Here is a 9,914-nt window from a genome sequence, read left to right as displayed (position 1 = left end):
CCGAAATGTCAGAGACTTTTTTCTCTTTGCAAATGCGATACTATTTCATCCAGATATGACTGGGAACTGGGGCTGGATCTACCCAGAGAAACAGGACACCAGCCATTTGAATCAGGAAGCACAGCAACTGGTCATGGCTTCCAGACAGCTCCTTGACAATTACAGCACGTTTGTGTTTGAGGGTGAGCGGCTATAATCATTAACATAATTCAGTTTAGAATCATCGAATGATACAGCACAGAAGAGGCCATTTGGCCCATCGTGCCTCGGCCGGCTCTTTGAAAGAGCTCTCCAATCAGTCCCACTCTCCTACTCTTTGTGCACAGTTTCGTTCTCCTTATCTGAGAAAGGACATACATGCCTTAGAGGCGGTGCAATGACGGCTCACTAGATTGATTCCTGGGATGAGAGGGTTGTCCTATGAGGAGGGATTGAGTAGATTGGGCCGACACTCTCTAGAGTTTAGAAGAATGAGAGGTGATCTCATTGAAACATACAAGATTCTGAGGGGGATTGACAGGGTAGATGCTGAGAGGTTGTTTCCCCTGGCTGGAGAGTCTAGAACTAGGGGGCATAGTTAGGGGGGTCAGGATAACGGGTAGGATAAGGGGTCGGCCATTTAAGACTGAGATGAGAAGGAATTTCTTCACTCAGAGGGAGGTGAATCTTTGGAATTCTCTGCCCCAGAGGGCAGTGGATGCTGAGTCATTGAGTATATTCAAGGCTGAGAGAGATAGATTTTTGGACTCTGGGGGAATCAAGGGACATGGGGATCGGGCGGGAAACGGAGTTGAGGTAGAAGATCAGCCATGATCTTATTGAATGGTGGAGCACGCTCGAGGGGCCGAATGGCCGACTCCTGCTCCTAATTCTGATGTTCTTTCCCCATACTCCTGCTGAATGGTCCTTTTTAAGAATATATCCAATTCCCTTTTGAAAGCTATTATTGAATCTGCTTCCATCGCCTGTTCAGGCGGTGCATTCCAGATCATCACAGCTCACTCCATAAAAAACTCTCCTCCCAGTTTCTTTTGCCAATCACCTTAACTCTGTGTTCTCTGGTTACCGACCCTCCTGCAAATGGAAACACTTTCTCCTTATTTACTCCAGTTTTTGAGAATAGTGCACTAAATTATTATGATGTGGAGATGCCGGTGTTGGACTGGGGTGGACAAATGTGAGAACTCACACAACACCAGGTAATAGTCCAACAGCTTTATTTGAAATCACAAGCTTTCGGAGCGCTGCTCCTTCGTCTGGTGAAGTGAAGAGATTCATAAAGGCACAGCATATATAGTCAGAAAACACTGCCAGATGATTACAGGTAATCTTTCTAACTGCCCTATATCACACCTCGGCAGAGAGATAATCACAGCAATCAAAGGTGTAAATGGTGTCCAAACAGGACAGTCAGGAAACCATTACATCAAAGAACAAAGAAGGCTCACTCGGTTAATCCCGGGGATGAGGGGATGGACATATGAGGAGAGGTTGAGTGGATTGGGACTCTACTCATTGGAGTTCAGAAGAATGAGAGGCGATCTTATTGAAACATATAAGATTGTGAAGGGGTTGGATTCGGTGGATGCGGGGAGGATGTTCCCGATGATGGGTGAAACTAGAACTAGGGGGCATAGTCTTAGAATAACGGGCTGCTCTTTCAGAACTGAGATGAGGAGGAACTACTTCTCTCAGAGGGTGGTAGGTCCATGGAATATGCTGCCCCAAAAAGCTGTAGAAGCTACATCATTACATAAATTTAAAACAGAAATAGACAGTTTCCTAGAAGTAAAGGGAATTAAGGGTTACGGGGAGCGGGCAGGAATTTGGACATGAGTCTAGGTTCGGATCGGTCATGGCCCTGTGGGAAGCGAAGCGGGCCCAGGAGCCGTGTAGCCTGATCCTGCTCCTATTTCGTGTGTCTAATTCTGTTAGATTCAGGAGATGGTTCTGTGATAATAGATTGGCGGTTAGGATCAGATCAGCCATGATCTTATTGAATGGAGGAGCAGGCTCGAGGGGCCGATTGGCCTACTCCTGCTCCTATTTCTTATGTTCTTATGTTCTTATGTAATGAGGTGGGATCACAAGGGGTCAAATATTGCTGGGGTCTGTATGAAAAACAAAAAAACAAACAAAAAAAAATTACTAAATAAAAAACAATACTAAATCATTAAATAGTTATGGTCTGATCTACCACGTAGAGAAGATGATTCCACTTGAGGGCAAGACCACAACGAGGTGCCATCAATATAAGATAGTCACCAATAAATCCAATAGGGAATTTCGGAGGAATTTCTTTACCTAGGAGGTGGTTGAGGCTTACTGCACAGAAGCATCTAAGGGGAAGCGAGATAAGTACATGAGGGAGAAAGGAATAGGAGGATCTGTGGACTGGGTGAGATTAAGTAGGGTGGGAGGAGGCTCGCGTGGAGCCTAAACAGCAACATGGACCAGTTGGACCAATTGGGCTGTTTCCGTCTTGTAAATTCAATTTAGAAAGAACGGAAATCTTTTTTTTTTATCAGCATACAAGGAAATCCATTGAATTGCTCCCGCCAAGAGATATATTTGGGAACTACTTTCTTGCTATTGTGGGTATTGCTGTTCTGACTGGCGGTGTACCCATGTGCTGGAGAAAACCTCCTGCGCTCCACGTATTCCTGACACAGCCGGAAACTGAAGCAGTGAAACTGAAGGAAAGTCGCTGCGCCGCAGTTTGCGCCTGGAAGGCAGCGGATCCGCGCATGGCTTCCAAGCACCAGGCCGAGGGGCTGGCGGAGTATCTGAACTGCCCCATCTGCCTGGACCTCTTCACCCAGCCGGTGATCCTGGACTGCGGCCACAATTTCTGCCAGCACTGCATCCAGCGGTACTGGGTGGACGGCGAGACCATCTCCTGCCCGGAGTGCCGCAAGGTCTTCCCCGAGAGGAGCCTGCGGGTCAACCGGGCGCTGGCCAATCTGGCGGAACAGGCTCGCAACCTGATCCAGGGTCCCGGCACCAAGGAGGGCGAGCCTCGCCGCCAGGCGCAGCCGGAGCCCCGGGGACACAAAGCCAGCCCGGAAGGCAACCGGGGGCTCGCCTTTTACTGCGGCGAGCACCGGGAGGAGCTGAAGCTTTTCTGTGAGACGGACAAGGAGCTGATCTGTGTGATGTGTCTGGACGGGAGAAACGGCCAGAGTCACCGATCCCACAACTTCATGCTGACAAGTGAAGCCGTTGAGATGTACAAGGTAAAATAAAAATGTTCCTCTGGGCTTCTCTCTCACCCCCTCCTTACCCGCCGTAACCTGGGCGTAAAACCGTTTACACACGGGAGCAATTTTAACTTAACCCACGCCTCGGGAAAACTGACGGGGTCTCGATTCAAGCGCCGGTTTTCCAACCCGCCCCGATTTTACTGTCAGCGCAGAGTAAATATCGGGCGGGGTGCACAACCGGCGACCCCGTGTCCACCCCACCCCACCTTTCCATTCGCTTACCCAGAGAGTAGTGAAGCTGTGGAATTTTCTACCACAGAAGGCGGTTGAGGCCAAATCTTTAAATATATTCAAGAAGGAGTTAGATATAGTTCTTAGAGCTAAAGGGATCAAGGGATATGGGGAGAAAGCAGGGACAGGGTACTGAGTTTGGATGATCAGCCATGATCTCATCGAATGGCGGAGCAGGCTCGAGGGGCCGAATGGCCTACTCCTGCTCCAATCTTCTATGTTTCTATGTTTCTATATTTCTGGTCTGATGATACACTTTCCTTTCACAGGACCAGACCAGCCAGCTGCAGACATTTGTTACTCCGAATTTGCTAAAATGCACCAGATCCTCATTAAGATGGAGCAGCGCCTGATCGCCGAGCTGAAAGAGAACGTGGAGAAGATCTCGGAGCGACTGGAGAAAAACCTGCAGGACATTCACCAAACATTAAACACCATTCAGCAAAAGCTGTCGAGATCGCAGACACAACTCGACCAGGAGGACACCATCGCCGCCTTAAAGGTAAGTATTTCCATTCGGATCAGCCAAGACCACTCCCGTTCGGGAAACGGCCAGCAGACAGCTGGAGGAAAGGCTGAAGCGCTTCTCCGACTTTTCCCTACACGACCACCGTTTCTTCATTTTATTGGTTGGCTCACTCATATTCTGAGGACAACTGAGTTGTCACACAACCAGTACTCAAGAGAGCGGGTCTCAAGATTCGCCATGGTCTTCTGCATGCTCCACAACCTCGTCATCATGAGGGCACAGCCCTTCCCACCAGACATACGGATACCAGCTGAAGAGGAGGAGAAGGAGGAAGAGGTGGTGGAGGAAGCAGAAGAGGAGGAGGAAGGGAGGAGGCAACACAGACAACTCCTTTCTGCCCGGGCTCTCCGTGATAGAATCATCCGACTGAGGTACCAGTGAACACAACCCCAATTCCCCATCAATAATAGTCCCACACATTACCTCCCCTCTGTTACTGACCATCACAGCGTCCTCGACCACAATCTCTATCAGGTCACCTCTCAGTCTTCACTTTTCTAGAGAAAAGAGCTCCAGCCTGTTTAATCTTTCCTGATGGTATAACCGCTCAGATCCGGAATCATCTGGGTCAATCTTTTTTGCTATTTCTCCAGGGCCTCTGTATCCGTTTTGTAATATGGAGACCAGAACTGTGCTCAGTACACAGCGAGTGTGGTCAAAACAAGCTTCTATACAAGTTTAACATAACTTCTCTACTTTTCAATTATATTCCTCTAGACATGAACCCCGGAGTTTGCATTTTATGGCCTTGTTAACTTGCGTTGCTACATTTAATGATTTGTGAATCTGCAGCCCGAGATCCCTTTGCTCCTCGAACCCATTTAGATTCTTATTTCCCAGGAGTCTGAGGCCTCCTTATTCCTCCCACCATTTGTTCCTTCTCCCCCCCAGCCCTGCAGAGGTCCTTGCTGATCTTTCAGTTCCCAGTTCCGCTGCAGGGTGTGTACCTGAAATGCTAACCTGTCTATTATATAATATAATATTGATTATATTTGCATACCCCACTGCACCATTTTTGTAGAATGCTCCCATTTTTTAATACCGAATATCTCAGCATTTTGTTTGCATTTTCTGCTTCTATTTCGAACTAATGGTGAAAGGGACTCCCGGAAATTTCACCAAGTTCATATCGCTCACAGGAAAACGGACTGGACGGGCGTAAAATTGGTCTTTAGGCGGTAGCATAAAACAGGCGATCGTGAATCGGCAGTTTTACACCCGCCCAATTTTCTGGAAATGTTGCATTACCGCCCAAGACCAATTTCACCCAGAATTCCTTCATTGATTTTTCTGTTCTTCATGAAAATGCATTCAACCTGCGATCACATGATTTTAGAGCAGTCTCACCATCTTTATTACTTCCATTAATCTAACAATTCAAATAAAGCAAATGAAAAGAAAACAACAGTCTTGTCAGACAAAAGCTCTATAGCAGGGAGTCCAAGCGCTGGTTACTAGTCTATCACTAACGTCATTGCTATTCACTGCAATTTCACAGTGAGCATTTACAAGCACAGTCCCAATTAATGGGTGTCCTCTGGTCGAATTGCAGAACTGACCAGCACTTGACAGTTGTTTCTGTGATCTACCAAGTGATCTAGGGCTGTGATGCACTTCCTGAGGTCGTGAATGGCGCTATAGAAATGCAAGTCTTTCCCTTTATAGTCATGGCCATTGATCATTAATTTGAGATAGTTGGCAGAATAAAATGGGATAATAATCATGTCGGTAAATTATTGAGTTACATAAAACTTCTGCAAAGAGCATGCATTGCCTCCTGTTCTGATAAGCTGCCTTCTAATCTAATAAACAGACCTTCGCTCACCCTGAGTGTTCTGAGCTTAATAGATTGTCAGGCTAGTTGTAGCAAGACCAGTCATATCAAAGTGATTGCAAGAGTATCATCGCCTCAATATTCTCGCTGCGACAATGGCAGAAACAAGATACATCTGGAAAGTTACATTTCTGTGTAGTTATAGACATTGACATGAAGTTAGTCCCATTGACACTTGGAACCATACATAAGAACCAAGAGGCCAAGATAATTACAGATTAGGAAGGCCATTCTGCCCATCTTGATCCATCGAGATATCTTAACATCCCGCCATTGTAGTGTTGAATAGTTTCTTGAATGATTCCAGGGTTTTTGTCTCCATTGTTCTCTCTGGAACTTCACTCCACATGTTGATGACTCTTTGGGGAAACTTTTGAGGCCTCCCACTGGCGTAAACAAGGTGGTTTTGCCCCCAAAATGGTGGGCAGTGATGTACCACCTCGGTGCTGTGGCCACGGCAACATTTGCCCGAACCGATCGCTGAGTGACTGGTGTAGTCCCGAGTCAGGTGATCGGCCCATTCAAAGTGCAAGTCAGGGTCATATAGAATTATAGCCTCATACAGCACAGGAGGCCATTCGGCTCATCGGGCCTGTGCTGGCTCTTTGAGTTATGCAAATAGACCCATAATCCTCTTCTTTCCCATAGCCCTGTAATTTTATTGCTCTTCAAGTATTTATCCAATTCCCTTTTAACAGTTATTATTTAATCTGCTTCCACCACCATGTCAGGGACCACATTCCAGATCATGACAACACGTTGTGTGAACAAATGTTCTAATCATCTCATCTCTGGTTCTTTTGCCAATAACCTTAAATCTGCGTTCTCTAGTTACTGGCCCTCCTGCCACTGGAAACAATTTCTCCTTATTTACTCAATCAAATCCCTTCATGATATTGAGCACCTTATTAAATTTCCCCTTGACCTTCTCTGCTCTAAGGAGAACAAGCCCAGCTTTTCTAGATGTACACATGACATCGATTGCCATTTTTTGACTGAACTGGGTAGAGAGTGCACCGTGCACACTCCGAACACTATCAGCTGGCAGCCCGGCCAAAGAGGATCCCAAAGGAAAGTTTCCCTTCATTACTGTGAGACCGGGAGGAGCAGGAACGCTCCCCCAGACTCGCCAAACCAGCCTTTGCTACAGCCGCTCTGGTTTCCCCCTCCGGACACCGGGTGGGTCAATATCCTGTTAACTTGTTGATTGCTGCTCTGCATTGTTTGGCTATAATTAACATTGTGTTTACTCTCCAAGGTCTCTTTCAGCTTTCTCCTCAGTTATTCCAGCCCCATTCACTCAGTGTGCCTTGTCTCACTGACAGCCTTCACTCAGTGGGAACACTCTTGTCTCTCTTCCACTCAACAGACTTCAGCACATAATCCAGGCTGACACTTCAGTGCAGTACTGAGGGAGCACTGCCCCTGTTTTAATTCTCCTCTGTCTCTGGGCCCCGATGATTCTCGATGTTCTTGAGGTTTCATTTAATTTTACAGGAGTCTCTGGAGCATTTGCCACGAGTTTGTTCCCCTGCACCGATTAAACAAACAAATCTCACCAACAAGACATTGTCACTGGGTTGTAGCCGTCCTGACCTCAGGTGACATTTGGACCACCCGCACCACCTGTGACTGAGACCGACTCCCATCAGTTTGCAGCTGGCAGGAGGCAGGGTGACATTATGGGATGGACATGTTAGTGACCTTTAACCCCGCAGATTGTCAGCGGGGCGGAGTTTTTCCCGCCGTCATTAGGTCCCGGATTGAAGATGGGAAAGATTCTATCAGTGAAAGTGTGGGTGAAAGTGTGGAGATGAGACATGTTGTCCGCATTGTAAAATGACACCTGTCTGCCCTCATAGTCCAGGTACATCCCGATCTTCCGGGGCTTCACACTCGGGGTGAGGGGGGTCGGTGAGGGAAAATTAGACACTTCCGAGTCTCAGCCGCACAGTCCAGTATCCGAGCTCCGGGCTCAGGGTGAATGTCCCTTTCCTCTCGGCAGACTCTCGGGCCACTCGCAGACCCCACCAAGTCTTGATCCCCACCTCCACCTCCCAGTAGTGTCTCCCTGATGTGAATCCCTCCGATCCCAGGACACAGGGCCAGTAATCAATCCTCTCCGAGGTGTCAGAGAGCGGCTGCTGTTTGTCTCCGAGTCTCACACTGGTCCGGTTCTCAGACAGGATGAGCCGGGGATTCGCCGTGTTCGGATCCCGAGTTAGAGAGGCTGGAGCTGGGGGAAAGTTAAAAAAGACAGTCAGTGATTTAGCTTCTTGTTGTGATTTATTCAAACACTTTCCTTTTCAAAGTGCCCACTCGGGGGTTCCCGGGAACTCCAGTGTTTAAAGGGCTCCAGGTCCTGTTATTGGAATCTGCTCCCACCCGGGGGTTTACATTCCTGGGACCGCTCTGACCTCTGGTGGTCACTGTGATCCCGACCCCCTACAAGGAACCCTGTGGCCCCCAGTCTCCTGTGGCCCCCCCCAGTCTCCTGCAGCCCCCCCACAGTGTCCTGCGGCTCCCCCATTCTCCTGCGGCCCCCCCCCCATTCTCCTGCGGCCCCCCCAGTCTCCTGCGGCCCACCCAGTCACCTGCGGCCCCCCCAGTCTCCTGCGGCCCCCCCAGTCTCTTGTGCCCCCCCAGTCTCCTGTGCCCCCCCTCCCCCCAGTCTCCTGTGACCCCCAGTCTCCTGCAGTGCTCAGCGCCGGCAGAGTGACCCACGGTCCTTTAGAAATACACAAGGAACCGGAGGGCTTGGAGAAACAATCTCCACCCGGAGACATCACCCGGATATTCCCACATCACCAATCAGCCCGATTGATGAGGGAGAGGGGGAAAGATACAGACACCAGAGGGAAAGAAAGAAGGGAAGAAAAAGATTAAAAGTAGAATAAAAGCAAGGAGTGGAACTGTGCAGAAGGGAAGAGAGAACCAAGAAAGAGCGGAGAGTAACTAAATGAAAGAAAACCGAAGGAGATAAAGTAGCTGCGGTCCACAACTAGATCTCCCCAACAGCCTGAACAGTAACAGAAGCAAAACTGGAGCAACCGGGCAGGCCCAGATTCAGAGACCCGCCCCACCCCGCTCCATCCTAATGCAATTCGAACAGAGAACCCAAAGTGATGCTTCAGTTCTGTGTCCTGAATGAGGTGTCCGCACATTCCCCACATCAGCAATCCTCACACTCGCCCCACGTATGGACAGCACAGTGACCATGAGTGGAGACCTAAACTGTGATCACTCCCAATGGGACAAGCTTCCAGCGGACACAGGGCACTAGGACAAGCAGCCGGAGCAATCTGGGAAAAGTAGTGACCTGGTCCCACACCAACTAATAGCTCCCCTACCGGGTGTTACAAGGCCCTAATCACGGAGCTTACTCTCCCGCTACTGAAACCCCGCACTATGTGCTGGAGACAAGGACACAGACACACTTAACTTCGTCACAATCATCTATCTATATATATAAAAGGATATGTCTGTCTGTCTGTCTCTCTGTCTGTCTCTCTGTCCGGCTATACAATCAAAAGTTATAGAGCGTACCTACACATATGTTATATCAGAAGAAAGCTCATCATTAGGGGACTCTTGTAGGCATATTTACTTTTTGCTCGGACAAAAATTGTGCCGACGGTATCCAAAAAACTTTCAAAATTCCTCTCAATATCCGCTCATTTGCTTCGAGTGGGGTCGGGTTCATTGTGTGTGCGGGCAGGCCATCCTACAGTTGAGTGACGTGATGATTGACCAATCCTACAGTTCAGTGACCTGACTGTTGACCAATCGGTGTGTGTTTGGGTGGGCCTTATCATTCTGAACCGAGGTGAGTGGCCGCCATCTTGATTCCAAACTGTTCATTTCTTTTTCCCACTTTCTGCATGTTTCATTTCAAATCTACATTTCCAGCAAAAAAAAGTTGCTTTTAAAACACAAATTGTTTTTTAAAAAAGTTAATTAATTTGTAAATCTTTTCTCTAACATCTACAATTTTCCTACCTTTCACCGTTTTTCCAGGCCTGTAAGCCTTGGCCTCTGTTGCCCAGCCACGCCTGAG

At 48.2% G+C, this 9,914-nt stretch overlaps 1 pseudogene across 1 annotated transcript in view; it reads right to left on the bottom strand.

Annotated features, from left to right (window-relative positions):
* Nucleotides 1-7,553: 7,553 nt before the first annotated feature.
* The window catches only part of LOC147096237 (zinc-binding protein A33-like), a 38,652-nt pseudogene continuing 36,291 nt past the window's right edge, over nt 7,554-9,914 (bottom strand). The window contains exon 6 of the transcript XR_015074875.1: nt 7,554-8,093. The product of XR_015074875.1 is annotated as a zinc-binding protein A33-like (transcript). The remainder of the gene's footprint in view (nt 8,094-9,914) is intronic.

This window comes from Somniosus microcephalus, unplaced genomic scaffold (assembly GCF_052327205.1).
Source record: "Somniosus microcephalus isolate GS21.2 unplaced genomic scaffold, FLI_Smic_1.0 unresolved_chr1, whole genome shotgun sequence".
Taxonomy (NCBI): domain Eukaryota; kingdom Metazoa; phylum Chordata; class Chondrichthyes; order Squaliformes; family Somniosidae; genus Somniosus; species Somniosus microcephalus.
The sequence above is the reverse complement of the archived record's forward strand: the minus strand, read 5'-3'. Positions and strand labels throughout refer to the sequence as shown.